At 39.2% G+C, this 12803-nt stretch overlaps 1 long non-coding RNA gene across 1 annotated transcript; it reads right to left on the bottom strand.

Annotated features, from left to right (window-relative positions):
- Positions 1-1342: 1342 nt before the first annotated feature.
- LOC115156970 (uncharacterized) lies at positions 1343-2787 on the bottom strand. Its single transcript, XR_003868359.1, has 2 exons — positions 2155-2787; positions 1343-1940 (listed from the first exon to the last, which is right to left on the bottom strand). It is a non-coding gene; the product is annotated as an uncharacterized LOC115156970 (long non-coding RNA).
- Between the last annotated feature and the right edge of the window lie 10016 nt (positions 2788-12803).

Below are 12803 nucleotides of genomic sequence, written 5' to 3'. Positions count from 1 at the left end.
GTTATCATTCCACGTTCTGGCGCCTTCTGAGAGCCTATGGGAGCCTTAGATGTCACGTTACAGCAGAGATCCTATATTTTCGATAAAGAGGCTACAGAAGGCCAAGAAATGGTCAGAGAGGGCACTTCCCATATAGAATCTTCTCAGGTTTTTGGCCTGCCATATGAGTTCTGTTATACTCACAGACACCATTCAAACAGTTTTAGAAACTTTAGGGTGTTTTCTATCCAAATAAAATAATTATATGCATATTCTCGTTTCTGGGCAGGAGTAATAACCAGATTAAATCGGGTACGTTTTTTATCCGGCCGTGAAAATACTGCCCCCTATCCTAAACAGGTTAAAGCACTCATAGACTTTGAGGCTCCACCTCTCTGCACTAAAGTTGGTTGGGTATTTCAGTTCAACTGTCTTTCTGGGTTGGATTTCTGCTCAATGTCATCCTCATGATTTCGCTGGAGTTCTGAGTAGAGATATTTCAGCTCATGACTGCCCTCTATTGGTATTGTCTCAAAATGTATGCTGTTCACCAAAATAAGAAGAATAAGACAATTACTGCCCATAATCCTCAAAACAGTGGTTCCCAAACTGTGGGGTGAGGGGTCAGCCAGTGCGGCTTTAAACTTATTCTTGAAAGTTGTAATTGTAGAATGCACGAGGTGCAATTTCGAAAATGGGTAGTGCATCATCAGTTCCTCTTGTCATGTTATTCATTGCATACCTTAGAGAGCTATTTATAACTTGTCAGCAATGTACAGATCAAGTTTTTTAATGTTTTTCTAGCCCATAGATATTGTTAGTTTGTTTGTCACTCAAATATCACATGAATAATCATTGCGTGATGTTCCACGATGCTGGAATGGAGTCACCAAGTGAAAACGATTGGGAACCCCTGCAAAAAGGAAGCAAAACAACACCACAAATGTTCTTCAATCTGTATTTATTCAGACTAGTATCTTTGATCATGTTATATCAGGAAGATGCAGACAATTTAAAGTATTATTTCGTCAATAATATTTATATTAAAGGTGTTTTCTTGCATCTTTTTCAATTCATGTGGATTTTCAGGAAAAAATGTATGTATTAATGTACTCTAAATAATAACTGATTGATCAGAACACAATGCACTGTTCACCCCCAAGGGTCTTGACAGGTTTTTGTACAGTGTGTCTGGGTTTCCTGTCACTGTGGGCTGCAAGGCGCAGTGGTACAGAGGAGATCATCAAGTCATCACGGGTCTTCCCTTCTTTCAGTCTACCAGTGTGTCGTGGAGTCGTAACTGATGTATTCTGTATATAAATGCCTCTTTGTTGGATCAAAACATTCTGGTCTGGATCCGGGGTATTGACGGTACCATTGTAGATTATTTTAATTTTTTTCACCTTTATTTAACCAGGTAGGCAAGTTGATAACAAGTTCTCAATTACAATTGCGACCTGGCCAAGATAAAGCAAGCAGTTTGACACATACAACAACACAGAGTTACACATGGAGTAAAACAAACATACAGTCAATAATATAGTAGAAAAATGAGTCTATATAGAAAGTGATTAAATGAGGTGAGATAAATACTTATTTCCCTCATTAAAATGCGAATCAATTTATAACATTTTTGACATGCGTTTTTCAGGATTTTTGTTGTTGTTATTCTGTCTCTCACTGTTCAAATAAACCTACCATTAAAATTATAGACTGATCATTTCTTTGTCAGTGGGCAAAAGTACAAAATCAGCAGGGGATCAAATACTTTTTTCCCTCACTGTACACGGGACACGACAAGACGAGGACAAAGGATGTCTGACTGCTATGCCATCTTGGATTGGAATATGATAGATTGACAATGTTGCCCTTGTATTTGCAGGAGAGAGTGATGCCTGTTCCTTGGAGAGCATTGACTTCAGGCTTCAATGGAGTTATTGTTTCCTGCTCCAAACTATCAGCTGCAACAACGTAAGTATTGTCATTGTGTTAATGTTTATTCCAAATGAGAAACAATACATGGGTTAGGTGCCCATAAAGTATGACAAGAGAAAGAATTGAAACTTTCCAGTAAAATACCACTTCGTTGTTAATAATGCAATCATTAACTGAAAAAAGCAATGTCACTATATTCAAAATGTTATTTGTTTATTAAACTGAGAATTCAGCACTCACCTACAAATGCAGAGAGAAACAACAGTAATATGAGTGACATCCTGACAGACTAGATAAACCAACTGAGAGATAAGACAGTGAGAGAGCTGAGTAGTTCCTCTACAGAGACATCCTCATGTTTGCAGCTATACCCAGTCTATACCAGTGTTTGACTATGAGGCCCCTCCTCTGATAACTGGATATGTAACTCTTCTTCTGTGGTTTGTGATTAACGGTTTTTAGTTCCTATTGGCCTCCTCCTCAGTTTATTTTAGACTTAATTTCTATCTGAAAATGTCTACTTTTTGAAGTAGTGTTTGTTTGTTTGTTTTTCCACACGGTCTGTATGAATCTGAGCTGGAAGGCGAGGAGGGACAAGTTTCTTGACATATCCTGATTTCGTGCTGAGAATCAGGAACACTGGTTTAGACCTGGGATACTAATGATACCACTGTAGATTGTTTACAGAGCCAGTGTAGCTACAGAATAGTGTGATGGTATCACCCTCCACACAACCCACCATAGGCCTAGTGGGTTTGTCATCTTCAAAACTGCTACTTGTCAAGAAAGGAAAAACATGCTGCTGTTGTTGACTTTTTGGTCTGTTGATAATGCCTTTCCCCTTCTCATTATCATAATACAATTTAGTGATACTCAAATCTGAAGTATAATTGTAATTTTGACAACTTTGAAATACATTCTGGGTTTTAAATTAAAACTGTCAAATTGAATACAGTACTCACCAAAAAGGACTAGGAGGATGAGAAATGATGAAAGCAGCAACATAGCTGATAGACACAGTATCAAAAATACTCCGACACAACATAGGCAGAGTTGAATATCTCTCTCTGCAATAATTGTTCAGTCTTGATGATTTGAGAAAATGTTGTAGCTCCACCTACCTCCAAAGACAGGGGCTGTTGAACATCCAAATGTGTTGTTTCTGTGTATGCCATGCAATCCTTGTTTAATGTTAGTATTGATGCATTCATTTATTTTTAACTACTCCATTCATATTACACTGCATTGTGAAGAAAAAAGTTTGAAATGAATACAGTGCAATTGTGCTGTTTTTGTATTTTCTTTTATTAACCTTTGTAATTTGTTCTATTGAATGTCAAACATAAAATACATCAATAACAAGAAGTCTCAAATGAAATAAAATTACAAAAAGAAGCGTACAACATAACATAAAATAACAAGTTAAAAAAACATTAAACAATACAAATCAATTGTTGTTTTTTGGTTTTTATTTCATTTAACTTTGCTATTTTGGTACATACATTTCTTATACTTTCTGTTACTTATTATTTTTTGAAAGGAGGTTTGGGAATATTTTTGACTTAATGTCTTATGTTATCTTCTACTCTTCTTTTTATAAAGCTGCTTTTGATTGTTCAGAAATAAAATACGGTAGATTTTCTGACTGGCATGGAAGTGACAAGAGTCTTCAGTGTTGTAAGGTTAATTAGGAGTATGAAAATAGGGTATTTGATACAGTTGTACTTCATTCATATTATATGTAATTATGAAGAAAATAGTAAAACATTTATAGTTGATCTGGACATGAAGTTAGGGTTAGGGTTATGACTAGAATAGAGGTGTTTAGTGTTTAGGTTTCACAACTACTGTCGAGGGTGGTTCCTCTCCCTGTTCGGGTGGCGCTCGGCGGTCGTCGTCACCGGCCTTCTAGCTGCCATCGATCCCCTTTTCGTTTTTCTGTTATTTATGTCTTTATTAGTTGCACCTGGGTTCTATTAGGTAATTAGTGGTGTTATTTAAGCCCGCCTCGCCACCTGTTCTGTGTGCGGGCTTGTTACGTGTTTTCACTGTGTTTGTGTAGTGGATCGTGTTGTTGGACTTTGGGTTTTGTTACGCCCTGTTGTGTTTGGGCATATTTTCTCTTTTGTGGTACTTATTAAATATATTGTACCAAACATTTTTCTGCCTCCTGCGCCTGACTCCACACCCACGACATCCAAGAGTTACATTAGGACATATTCATTAACCTGCCTGTTGATAACTTTCTCCCCGTAATCAGATGTTCTAGGTCTTTGTAGTGTCTCTGAGTTTTCTGTCACTGTGGGCTGCAGGGTACAGTAGTACAGAGCAGAGTCTGTCACTTCAGTAGAAGAGATATGCAGATCCACACGGTTGTCCTCTTTTTCATGTGTGAGGGTCCATTTTGTACTATCAGTGTTGGTTATGATCCCAGAGTAGTCCACTATGAGGAACTGTGGAGAGGATCCAGGGTGCTGGAGGTACCATAACAGACTGTTGGTTAATGAGCTGTTGTATCTACAGGAGAGTTTAACACTACTACCCTCCATAACATCCACCAAATCTACGCAGACGACACCATTCTGTATACTTCTGGCCCTTCTTTGGACACTGTGTTGACAACCCTCCAGACGAGATTCAATGCCATACAACTCTCCTTCCGTGGTCTCCAACTGCTCCTAAATACAAGTAAAACTAAATGCATGCTCTTCAACCGATCGCTGCCTGCACCTGCCCGCCTGTCCAGCATCACTTCTCTGGACGGTTCTGACTTAGAATTTGTGGACAAATACAAATACCTAGGTGTCTGGTTAGACTGTAAACTCTCCTTCCAGACTCACATCAATCATCTCCAATCCAAAGTGAAATCTAGAATTGGCTTCCTATTTCGCAACAAAGCATCCTTCACTCATGCTGCCAAACATACCCTCTTAAAACTGACCATCCTACCAATCCTCGACTTCGGCGATGTCATTTACAAAATAGCCTCCAATACCCTACTCAACAAGCTGGATGCAGTCTATCACAGTGCCATCCGTTTTGTCACCAAAGCCCCATATACTACCCACCACTGCGACCTGTACGCTCTCGTTGGCTGGCCTTCGCTTCATAATCATCGCCAAACACATTGGCTCCAGGTCATCTACAAGACCCTGCTAGGTAAAGTCCCCCCTTATCTCCGCTCACTGGTCACCATAGCAGCACCCACCTGTAGCACGTGCTCCAGCAGGTATATCTCTCTGGTCACCCCTAAAGCCAACTCCTCCTTTGGTCGTCTCTCCTTCCAGTTCTCTGCTGCCAATGACTGGAACGAACTACAAAAATCTCTGAAACTGGAAACACTTATCTCCCTCACTAGCTTTAAGCACCAGCTATCAGAGCAGCTCCCAGATTACTGCACCTGTACATAGCCCATCTATAATTTAGCCCAAACTACTACCTCTTCCCCTACTGTATTTATTTATTTTATTTATTATTTTGCTCCTTTGCCCCATATTATTTATATTTTAACTTTGAACTTTCTTCAAATTATAAATCTACCATTCCAGTGTTTTACATGCTATACTTTATTTACTTTGCCACCATGGCCTTCTTTGCCTTTACCTCCCTTATCTCACATCATTTGCTCACATTGTATATAGTCTTATTTTTGTCTACTGTATCATTGATTGTATGTTGTTTTACTCCATGTGTAACTCTGTTTTTGTATGTTGTCGAACAGCTTTGCTTTATCTTGGCCAGGTCGCAATTGTAAATGAGAACTTGTTCTCAACTTGCCTACCTGGTTAAATAAAGGTGAAATAAAAAAATAAAAAATTGATAATTCCATATTGTAATGAGTACTGAACAGTGTACATTCTGTTAGTACACATTCAGTTAATGGAGAGTGAATTCTGTTAGACAGAGACTTCTCTAATGATCTTCTCTTGGAACATTCACTCTCTGGGTGAATCAGTTCCACTCATTACATGTTATGAATGACACTATTCTCCCCCTCTTGGCATAATATAATGGGTGCATGTTGACTCCATTTGATGGCACTTTTGTCAAATAAAACCTTGAACTACAGAGTTGAAATACTCTCTCAGGCGATGTTAGGTTTTTCTACGGTGTTTCTGGCTTTCCTGTCACTGTGGGCTTCAGATCACAGTAGTACATAGCAGAGTCTGTCACTTCAGCAGAGGAGATCTTCAGATCCGTAAGATTGGAATTTTTGTCATGATTTAGAGTGAACCCTGGCGTAATATCTGCATACTCCATAACCAGTAACTGTGGTGCTGATTTGGGATATTGTCGATACCATAGAATGTTACCAGTGGAGGTGTAGTTGCAAGAGAGAGTAACTCTGTCCCTTTCTGAAGCCACTTCTACATCAGTGTAGGGTGTTAATACCTGTTCAGAACTGACACCTGTAAAAACATATTATATATATTACTTTAAACCCACATGGAATAATTAATTAATTTCAAATGCAGTGTAAAGATAAAAAGTATTCAAAGTAAAAAAAAACATGTATCCTCATGTAGTGCATTATCTTCATGATCTTTGATTTGAAAAATAAATACCTCTCAACATAATCACACTCAGTTTCAATGAAAATGTAATTACTTACCTATCAAGTCAAAGAAGAGTAATAGTGAACAGAACAACATTGTAGATGGCAGGATGTGTAGAATAAGCACCAGCTGCTGATGAAAAGCACAGCATCAACTGGCTATGTTCTTCATGGTAGTATCATGTTTTATCTTGAGAATTCATAATCTAATCCTGAGTTTTATACTCTAGCTCCTCCTACTGACAATGTAGAAACAAAGATGTTTCATATACGTTTGATTTATTCACTAGAGAATCCACTTGATGGCACTGTGGTCTAACAGAAGTCAGCAGATGCTTGTAAATCCATGAAATTCAGCACACTACTGAGTCAGTATGTTTTGCAGCACTGTGGAGGTCACAGCACAGCAGTACAGTGCAGAGTGTCGTATGGTTTTTAACAGTGTTTCTCTGTTTCATGTTGTCATGACTGTCCTGATCAGGTCAGGGTACAGGAGACCACCACCCCACAGATTATCTCCCAAACCCCCAACAGAGGAGGAGAGATCTAGGGGTCTGAAGATGTGGGGGTTTTATGACACCTCATGCCCATAATACAGAGAAATTCCTTTGTCCTAACAATGGAGAACTGGCCTCAGAACATTAAACATGCAATAAAGGGACTTTGGAACAATGGTTTCCGTCAGCCACAATGGTGGTTATAACGAAAAGTGGAATATTAAAATGTATGTAACTTTTGTATTTGTTTTTAAAGGTTAAGAGATGACGTTATTATGAAAACATTGTACCTTTAAGAGTTTTCCCAGTATATGCCTGATGTTTATACATTGTACGCTGTTTGGAAAATATCCAAATCAAACAGAATGTTTTGATAAAGATGAAATGTGAAGTTAGTGTCTAAAATCGGATTTTTAGCCAAATCTAAGCCTTGCCCCCTTTACTTGGTCCGCCCAGAGAATTGCCCTAAAGGCTGTTACACCCACTTCTGACCCGAGGGTATAAGACAGGAGAGTGAAGAATTAAGATAGGAGACTATTGACCCCAAGCTGCAGCTAAGGTCTAACAAAGTCGACGAACCCCAAAACGAAACACAAGGTTGAAGACAAAGAAATATTTTTCTACACGAGCTACGGACGAGTAGCTGTGTCTAAGCGGGTGAATTCAAGCCGAACCACCCAGCCTCCACTCTCCATTGAATCGTGGTATCGACACCATTCGAGCCGAAGCTGTGAGCTCTGAGCTACAGAGCTGTCTGTCCTCAGAAGACCCCTTTCCGATCAAGGGTGAGGATCAGACCACTTAGCCAAGAAGGACACTGACATCGTGAGGACAACCGGAGAGTTGCGCCGGAGAACTGCGTCATTTAGAAGCCTAAACGACCACGCGGAGCTTCCCACCTGAGAACTCCAACACGTAATTACATCATTATATTCTGACCCATAAGAGCGGCAGTTCGGGGCAAGGCTAATTTTAAATAAGCATGGCTGACAAATGAACCCAAATGTATATTTCTCTCGTGTACTTCCTTTCTTTCTCTCTCTTTAAAATCCCCATTTTGGGTAACAAGCGCCATAGTGTGTTGGCCCGTTATACTAAGTCCTAATCAATAGCTAGACTGTGTTTTGTGTATGTGCATTTTTATCATCATTTTAGCTTGCTAGTAAATAAATAATCAACTAAGATTGGTGTGGTAAATTCAGTGGTAAAGCCCGGGTCCGTGCAGATTCCCGGATTATACGACTTTCAGATTATGAGACTGTAGAGGAAATTGATTAATTTAGCGACTGTTGTAATCGATATTCTGATATCCTTTGAGTTAATTTGGGAAATAGAAACTCAATCAAAACAATGTTCCCATGGTGCCCCAGGTTAATGAGTTAATAATTGCTTGATTCATTGCTTAATAACCTCTTACATCTACACGTTCCGCTAGCGGAACGTCTGCTCCAATATCCAATGATGGGCGGGGCGCGAAATTCAAACTCCTCTAAATCCGAAAACTTACACTTTTCAAACATATGACTATTTTACAGCTATTTAAAGACAAGACTCTCCTTTATCTAACCAAACTGTCCGATTTCAAAAAGGCTTTACAGCGAAAGCAAAACATTAGATTATGTCAGCAGAGTACCCAGCCAGGAATAATCACACAGCCATTTTTCAAGCTAGCATATCATGTCACATAAACCCAAACCATATCTAAATGCAGCACTAACCTTTGATGATCTTCATCAGATGACACACCTAGGACATTGTGTTATACAATACATGCATGTCTGTTCAATCAAGTTCATATTTATATCAAAAACCAGCTTTTTACATTAGCATGTGACGTTCAGAACTAGCATTCCCACCGAACACTTCCGGTGATTTTACTAAATTACTCACGATAAACGTTCACAAAAAGCATAACAATTATTTTAAGAATTATAGATACAGAACTCCTCTATGCACTCGATATGTCCGATTTTAAAATAGCTTTTCGGATGAAGCACATTTTGCAATAATGTAAGTACATAGCCCGGCGTTACAGGGCTAGCTATTTAGACACCCTGCAAGTTTAGCCTTCACCAAAATCACATTTCCTATAAGAAAAATGTTCTTACCTTGCTTGTTCTTCATCAGAATACACTGCCAGGACTTCTACTTCAATAACAAATGTAGGTTTGGTCCCAAATAATCCATCGTTATATCCAAACAGCGACGTTTTGTTCGTGCGTTCTAGACACTATCCCAACGCTAAATCTCGGCCACGAGCATGACGCAAAATATGACAAAAAATTTCTAAATATTCCATTACCGTACTTCGAAGCATGTCAACCGCTGTTTAAAACCAATATTTATGCAATTTATCTCGTAGAGAAGCGATAATATTCCGACCGGGAATCTGCCTGTCTGTAAACTGAGGAAAAAACCGAAAGCCGGGGGCGGGGCGTGTCACGCGCCTAAGGCTTAGTCCATTGACTGACCACTCAGCTTTTGCTCTCGTGTGCTTCAGCCAGGGCTTTGAATTACATCATTCCTGTTTTTCCCGGGCTGTGAGACTCCATTGTTGACGTGAGAAGTGTCACGTAAGAGCAGAGATCCTTTGTAAACGATAGAGATAATCAAGAAGGGCAAGAAATGTTCAGACAGGGTACTTCCTGAACAGAAGCATCTCAGGTTTTTGCCTGCCATAGGAGTTCTGTTATACTCACAGACACCATTCAAACAGTTTCAGAAACTTTGGAGTGTTTTCTCTCCAAAGCTAATAATTATATGCATATTCCAGTTTCTGGGCAGGACTAATAATCAGATTAAATCGGGTACGTTTTTTATCCAGCCGTGAAATTACTGCCCCCTAGATGTAAGAGGTTAATTCATTTAATCACGTAATTATAAACCGTTAATCATTCGATGAGCAACAGTCGTCACATTAACTAATACAACGTCACGACAATGTTAATGTGGGCTCTACAGCACAGTCGTACAGAGCAAAGTCTCTCACTTCAGCAGAGGAGATCTCCAGATCTTTGTTCAGTTTAACAGTGAGGTGAGAGTATGGGGGTTTATCTCTCACTACAGTCCTAGAGGCATGGATGATGAAGAGGAGGACTTGGGGAACTGATCCTGGATACTGTTTATACCACAGTACACTGTATGCTGAGGAGTAGTTTCAGGTAAGCAAAACTACCCTCCTCTTCATAAACTTTGTTAGTTTGTCTGGATGGTCTGCTGAGAACTGCCACTGACAAATATGAATAGGTGACAGATCAATTACCAGATTGATGTATTTGAAATGAGGAAATATCTTTGTATTTATTCTAAAATCCAGACAGCTGTAACCTCTGGATCTTTAAGGGGAATGATTTTGCTGTGACATTCAGAAGGGCATCAAATCTCTCCTTGAACTCAGTAGTAGTGTCTGCAGGTGAACATCCCTTCTCAGCATAAACATGGAGGTGATATTTGCTAGTTGTTTGTACCAGAAGAGATATGGTGATTGATCACAAATAGACAAGTGAGTGTTGTTGGTTGCCCTTCTACGACCATTACATATTTTGTTGGCTGTGTTACATTCTCTTCTGCTCTGCACCCTGAAAAGAAAGATAAATATATCTTCACAACATATAATAATAATGTATATAAATTAAATGATCAAATGCACAGAAAGAGACAGATGAACAGAGTGATGTTATACCAAAGCAGCATGCAGCCAGAACATGCAGGATCAGCCAATTTCTCATGACTAGTCAGTCAGTTTGAAGTTGAAAAGGTAAGGAGCAGAGCAATGCTGATCTATCTATCACAGAGCTTTAACACCGTCTGTCCTACTGTTGATGCTTCATGTTGTTCTGTATTACATGCAGTTGTAGACCATGGGGAGGTGTCTGTCTGTATGGCATCCTCTGATTCTGTAAGGTGTGTGCTTTGTTAGGTTGCCCCCTTCAGGTTGACTTTCATACTACACCACCAAGCTGTGTGAATTGTGAGTAGGGCCAACAATAAATAACAATATTTTTGCACTTTGTCATATTCCCAAGTGATTATCCAACCAATATATAAAAAACATGCCTACGGTAAGTGAAATTGAAGACTACTGATTGAAGAGTGAAGAATACATATTTCTCACAGTGCATTGAATATGAAGACAGATAAACACTGGACCACCTGGGGATTGCACACAGCACAGGTGTGACCAGAGTTCTCTGATCTCAACTTCTGCCATCATGACATCAAATGTGGTTAATGTTTAATTATGATTTCCACTTCATCAAAGCATTTTGGTCTGCAGGTTTTTGTACAGGGTCTTGTACACATTGTATCACTGTGTATAATCCATGAGAGCACAGTAGTAGAGAGCTGTGTCTGCCAGGGTTAGGTTTGTTATCAACAGTTCAGTTGATGTCCGGGATGTTGTGGATGTATATCTCTTATCAGGGATGTGTTCACTGCTCCTTGATCTGGCACCTTTATACAGTAGAAACTGAGGAGCCTGGTTAGAATAATGCCGGTACCAGTAAAGGTAAATATCATTGCTGCTTGTTTCATATTTACAGCTCAGAGTCACTGATGATCCCTCAGTGGGGGTGTACTTCTCCTTGTCAGGAGTCACACTATCTCCAGATACCATTCCTGCAGAGGAAAACATATAATAAAAGTAATTGATGACTCATGCTTATTTTTAAAGACTTTTTAGAAATCAACTAATTATTAACATTTAAATGACTTTACTTCAACAAAATATGTTTTACTACCAAAACCATAATGTAATAATCTGATTATAAGGATGCAAGGAGTTCAAATGTTAGGTATTGTTTACCTGTAGTCATAATCAGAATGATCAATATTCTGATTGATTTCTCCATCTTCAGACTGATGTTTGCATTCATTCACTCTCCTCTGAAATGTCCTTCTGTGTGTCACTGTGTGAGGTGTACAGCCCTGCTAACGTCACACCCACCACAGACGTAAGGCTTAGATTTTTTCTACACTGGTGCCAAGCATACACTCGTTTCTGTAGGGGGGCTGTATATCCTGTTGTCACAGTGGACCTCAGAACAGAGTAGTACACAGCAGAGTCAGACAACTGCGACCTCTGGATAGTCAACGGGACAGAGCTAGAAGTGAAATTCAGCCTGGAATCAAACCTCTTCTTAAGCTCATCAATATTGCTCCCTTCTGCATAACTATCTATTCTCAGAACATACTGAATGGATCATTAAGCTATTTGATTTGGAATTTTAGAACACCTTTAGGTATAAAAAATATATAACAAGATGATTTGATAAAATATTGAATTTGCCCTATACTACCAAAATCCCATAGAAACGGATTTAAAAACACATTCATAAATGGCAAAAAATGAAGTGTCTGTCCTTTAACTATGAAATATAAGAAAGCTCAGAATATATATATATATATATTTCACATATTTAACCCCTTAAATTCTCCATTGTGTTCGTTAGAATCTACCCTTTCCACAGTGGGGTCAGATTAGTGGTACGCTACAAACAGAAGTTGGCACATCGACAGTGAGCCTCATCTTTCCATAGAGTGGTCATATACATTTTTTTGGTCAAACCGTTCTGACGCTACAGACATATTTGTGAGAAGATCGATTTTCAAGACGTCTCATGGTCTGACAAACACCGCTGTAGCTCGGCCACCTTCCACCACAGATGCAGAAGACTGCCATAGGCTGATGCGGTGGATTGAGACGCATCCCATGAAAAAAACTGATATCTCTAGCTGAAAGGAATAGTAGCAAACTATGAGACTCCACTGACACCTATTGACTCTCACTAGTAACTTGCCTTTGAAATTACAAGCAATGTCAAGGTTTCACCTTGTTG

Source organism: Salmo trutta, chromosome 21, assembly GCF_901001165.1.
Source record: "Salmo trutta chromosome 21, fSalTru1.1, whole genome shotgun sequence".
Lineage (NCBI taxonomy): Eukaryota > Metazoa > Chordata > Actinopteri > Salmoniformes > Salmonidae > Salmo > Salmo trutta.
Note: the sequence above shows the minus strand (reverse complement) of the source record. Positions and strands in the feature narration are given on the sequence as shown.